We start from the raw sequence: 6,000 nt of genomic DNA on the forward strand, positions 1-6,000 counted from the left end.
AAATTTTTTGCAATAAGTATAGATCACTCTGATAATCAGAAAAATGCATGTAAACGCTGCCGTAAAGCCTTTCTGACGTGAGATGTGGAGCCCCTGCCCCGTGGACACTGGGGGAGAAATGAGCTTAACATCACATGCGCAGATGAGCAGCATTCTCCAAAGTCACCTGATTGAACTCTGGCCCTAGAAAAGAGGGGACGAGCTTCTATCACGCCACGGGATCCAGGTGGAAGAACGATTTTGGGAAGAGACGAAGGGTTGAAAGGTAGAAAAGGGGCTAAAAGGCAGGGGAAAGAATTTAGATGGATACCCTCCACTTAGGTATAAACCTAGATGATGACCCTGAAGATTTGAACCCTTCTTTCTCCATTTTCCCACTTGGAAATGATGATAAACAAGGCAGTCCCTGCCAAGACGGTGACATCTTCGCTTTCTCCGTCTACATCCTTTCTCTTGCCAAAGACACGCCCCGCTTTAAACACTCGGGGCCTTCATCTACTCTGTTGGGTTTGATAAAAATTCACAAAGAGTAAATGCTCTCTCAAGCTATTTGCATTTTAACCTTTTTTTCTCTACCTGGGAAATAAGTTACTTTGATTTAAAATCAGAAATTTCAAGACAACAGCACTCAGGACATATTTTGAAGAAAGATTTCTTGCCCTGACATCATAGTGAGTCTGAGAGAAGCTCAGATTACTGACCTACTTCTCAGTCACTTGCATAGTGAGGGATTACTCAGAAGGAAGTTTATTTCTTCTGTTTCTCTGGTCCATCCCTCGACGTGCCCCGGTGACAGGCTAGCCCCAGTCACAGCTATTAGAGGCCTGTTCTCTCCTGAGAACTTGGAAGTTAAACTGTCTCTCACAAATCTCCAACAACTCTTGGTTTTCTCTCTTAAAAACCTAATCCTCATCTTGGTAAATGGCACCTCCATTCAATTAGCTGCCTAAATCCAAACCCAGAAACGTTTAGTTCAAGCCAAACACCCCGTATTTAGTTCATGAGCAATTCTTATGGGCTCCACCTTGAAAGCATTTTCTGAATCGGATCCTCGGTTCTTTCCGGCTGCGCTCTCCTTGGTCTGTCTGTGGCTCCTCTTGCCCCACTGCAGTTAGTCTTCATTCAGTAGCCAGATCCTATTAGAATGTAAATCTGATCATTTCACTTTTTTTGCTCAAAGTCTTCAAATGAATTCCACCATATTTAGAATAACATCCAAATCCCTGGCTATTTTTAACCCACATCTGCCCTCATTCTCTTCCTTGTTCAGTCTGTTCCACACACATTAGTCTCTGTATTTTCCTCAAACACGACGAGCACACTTCAACCTCAAGGCTGTTTATTCTGCCAGAATGTCCTTGCTTCAGATACGCTCACAACTTCTTCCTTCACTTCGGGTCTTTAGTCAAAGAAAGCCACCTGGGAGAGATCTTCCCTGGCCTCCCTAAGAGGCAACCCATCATCACCCTCATGACTTATCTGTCACCGCAGATTTGTCTGTTTGTTTTTCATTTCTTAATTTTTAAATTTTATCTTTATTTTTGAAATTATTACAGATGTCCTCCTTTTCCCCTCCATTGACACCCTCTTCCCTGCTCCTGTCCCCATCCCCACCCCACCCCCACCTGCATATATGCATATAAGTTATTTGGTTTATCTCTTCCAGCCCCCCACCCCTTCCCTCTGAGGTTCCCTGTTCCATGTCTCTGGGTTGTTTGCTTGTCATTGTTGTCCCCCAGCAAGCCTGAGAGTCATGAGGACGGACGTTTTGTTCACAGCCGCATATCCAGGACCTAGAACAGTGCTTGGCATATAAGTAAATGAATCAATGGTAAAAATAATGAGCCACAGGATTTAAAAAAAATGATATTGTTGCCCTGGCTGGTTTGGCTCAGCGATTAGAGCATTGGCCCGTGGACCAATGAGTCGCGGGTTCGATTCCGGTCAAGGGCACGAACTTCAGTAGTGGTTTGTCCCCGGCCCTGGTTGGGTCGTGCAGGAAGCAAACAGTCAATGTGGCTCCATTACAACAATGTTTCTCTCTGTCTCTCACGCTCCCTCCCACTGTATCTGATAATAGGTAGAAAAATATCCTCGGGTGAAGAATCAAAACAAAAACAACAACTGATATTGTTGCAATAACCTGGTCATTATTTAACCGGAACGGAGTAAAGGGGAGATTAGCTAATTTAACACACCAGGTCTATTCCCCACTGATCTGTGGGAGAAGGGCCTGGACAAAGGCAGTTTAGACACATGCCCAGCGAGGTATGAGTGATGCGGCAGGTACCTACCTGGAGTGAGTCAGGGCCAGAATAGACATGACCACTGCAAGTGCAAGAAGCCGGACTATGCAATCTCCTACACGGAGTTGCTCTCTCTTGCTCTCTCTGGCTCTGGGTGCTGCACCCAGACTCCAGGCTTGCGGGGCTCCCATGCCCTGCACCACCATGTGGCCCAAAGCCTTGTGGGACCCACGCAATAGATTAATGGACTGAGTCCAGATTAATCCTAAACTGGACACAGCTGCACCATGGAATGAAAGCTGGACCCTGGCCTTATCTCTGCCCTTGCTAAATCTGCCACTGCCCCTCTTCCAGACTGGACTGAGGGACGTGGGGCTTGACAATCCCAGAAATGTAATTCCATACCAATGATAACCATCTATTCTCCCATGCAAGTCTTAGAAAATTCATTTTCTAAAGATGTCTGAAGACCTTCTTCCTTCCAGCCAAACCATCACTGTTTTTTATTGTTGCAACCTACAGACCTAGAGCCCACTCTTCCTGAGCACAGGGAGGGGGGAGACAAAGTCACAGGAGCCCAGTTCTAAGCATTTAGGAATCTTGATGCAGAAAAATGAGAGAAATAGAAAGGACTTCCTTGCATCGTATAGCCTTGGAAGGTGATCACTTAGATCACTCCCATTCTCTACAGGGAAAACAAACCCCAGCTCATCACCAGAGTGTCTACTATCTTAAGCTGGTTAGTACCTATGAAACCAGGAGAATGGGAACAGAGAGAAGCTTGTCAACTACGTAGATGGAAAGACAAGACTTGCAAGATGAGGCTACATGTGTGGAAAACAAGGAATTTCGGGCATAGGGCATGGAGGATAGGATCCAGGTTACTTACTGAGAAGCTGAACCTAGGAGCTTAAAGGGAGGAGGCATGGTATAGCAGTCACGGGCACAGGATGTAAAGCGAGACGGTCTTGAGTTCAGTTCCAGTTCCACTACTAGCTGTTTAATCTTAAGCAACTTGCTTAGCCTTCTGTAGCCAGTTTCCTCATCACAAAATGAGAAGAGTAATAATTACCTCAAAGAGGACTTTGATATTAAATATTATGTATGTAAAATGCCTAGCATACTGCACAGCACATCGTGAGCCCTAAGTGAATGGAAGGTATTATTGTTAATAATAATAATACGTGTCTACAGTAAGAGAAAACTATTGATAATAATGGCAACTATAAACTTTTCCAAATAATGGAATAACTTACGTGACTGGTTTCTATTTTATACAATTATAATGCAAGAAGATAGCATTGATTATTATGCATAACATTTATTATGCTCAAAATTAATTTTGTTTCATGTGGTCCAAACAAGATTCACAAAACATATACCAACATATAAAACATATAAAGACAATGTAGTTTAACTGCATGAAGCCCTTTGTTTGGAGTCAGGCCAGTCTGAATCCTGGCTCTGCCATTTACTTGCTATATGATGTGGGCAGGTTACTTGGGCAGTGTCTCATCACACAGGCACAAATGCACAGTATCCTCCATCAGTGGGGTATCACTGTGTTGATTCTTGTGGTCAGGGGACATGCTAGGGAGTGGAGGAGCTGGGCTGAAAAGATAAGTTGAGGCTGGATTGCAAAGAGTATTAATTATATAATCACACTAAAACTGACCATGGGTATTCTTCAGTGAAAACCACTGGATTTTCTAAAGCATTTAAGTTATATAATCACAACTGTGCTTTGGAAAGCTAACTCTAATGGCTACCTTGGACTACAGCTGTGGGGTTGCCGTGCAGATGTGGAAAAGAAGGTTGGGAGCATGGGGTGAGGCTTGAGGTAGGGAGATCAGCCAGGAGAATATTGAAATAGTTCATAGAAGATAGTGTGGCTCTGATTATTTAAGGATTGAATGGATTTAAATAATTTATTGATGAACTATATTATTAGGCTGTCTCGATGAGTGGTTTTCCTCCTTCTTAGGGAGTGAAATAGATAACTTGTGCATTCTAAAAACTTGAAAACGGAGAGAATTTACAGTTTGACTTTCACTTGGTCGTGAAAGACTACCTGCTGAAATTGGGATTCACTTCAGAAACTATAAGTAATTGGAAAAGAGTGAGCTTGAGCTACAGGAAAAGGATTTTTCAATGGCATGAGATACCATAATGGAGGATTATTTTCTGTTAGTCTGGGTACATGACAGTTCTTTATCCTTGGCTGTTCTCACATTCCAAATCCCTAGTAACATCCCAGTCGTCTTCTTTTTTTTATCCTCACCCGAGGACATTCTTCCATTTTTTGTTCAGATAGAGTGTGTGGGGGGGGGGAACATCGACGAGAACGGGACACATTGAGTGGTTGCCACCCACACAACCCCAACCGGGGCCGGGGACAAACTGCAACCGAGGCACCTGCCCCCAGCGGGAACCGAACACGGGTCTCTCCGGACCACAGGCCGACACTCCAACCGCTGAGCCAAACTGGCCAGGGCACATCCCGATCTCCTAAGAGACCTCTCCCTCATCAAACTATTTAGCCACTTTGGCTGAATATATAACGCTCCTTTACTGCAGGCACGTAAACCTTTGTCAATGCTGCACAAAGACATCATCTTCCTAATTTTACAGAGATTTTTCTATTTTATAGAGATTCCTCTATAAAATTCTCCTCCGTTCCAGTCTCAAAGGATTAAGTATTTTCTAAAGCTGGTTCATCGCTCATAAAGAGTAGATTTGAATTCTAGTACTGTGATTTACTAAAGAGATGATCTTAAAAAATTTACTTAACCTCACTGAGTCTCGGTTATTATATAACAATACCTACATCACAGAAGGAGAATTAAATTCAATGAGCTAAACGAATATCCTCTCTAGTGCTGGCTCACACTAGTACTCGGTATTGGTGTATATATATACTTGGTGTTGCTTATAAACATATAAGGGTAGAAACTAACTAATCACCTTTCCACTACACAGAATAATGTGTATGAGAGTTTCAAATAAACATTCTAGAATAATAATGGAGGTGATCTATCTGGCTAGGAGAAAAAAAAGCCCTGTCAATCTTTATCTGTATCTATATATTTCGATTTAATAAATAAATTCCATTAATGTGCTTGTAAAGATTGTGTATTTTGCAGTTTTGTATATACCAAGTATTATATATGCATATATCCCCTCCCACATATATATGGTACACAATGTTATTTCACTTTGTAGTCTCTCGATTTTTGCTCTGTATATTTTGAGACTTTGTCAAAGGAACATATAAATTAAAAAGCAATATCTGTTTGGTTAATTGAAAGTCTCATCACTATAAGGTATCCCTCTTTAACTAGTAATGCTTTCTGACTTAAACTCAGTTTTGTCTGTTTTCCTCTAGACACATCAGCTATCTTTTGGTTGGTGTTTGCAATGTATGTATTTTCCTTCTAATTTCAACCTTTCTTTATCATTATGTTTTGGGTTGTTTTTTTTTTATCCTCACCCTAGGACATTTTTCAATATTTTGTTCAGGTAGAGTGGGAGGAAGAGAGAAAGAGAGAAACATCGACATGAAAGGGATACATCGAGTGGTTGCCACCCACACAACCCAACCAGGGCCGGGGACAAACTGCAACCGAGGTACGTGCCCTTAGTGGGAACCGAACCCGGGTCTCTCCAGACCGCAGGCCGACGCTCCAACCGCGAGCCAAACCGGGCAGGGCTATCATTATGTTTTAAATGTGTCTCCTGTTAACAGTAGTTGGAT

The sequence above is a fragment of the Molossus molossus genome, unplaced genomic scaffold, assembly GCF_014108415.1.
Source record: "Molossus molossus isolate mMolMol1 unplaced genomic scaffold, mMolMol1.p scaffold_m16_p_1, whole genome shotgun sequence".
NCBI lineage: Eukaryota > Metazoa > Chordata > Mammalia > Chiroptera > Molossidae > Molossus > Molossus molossus.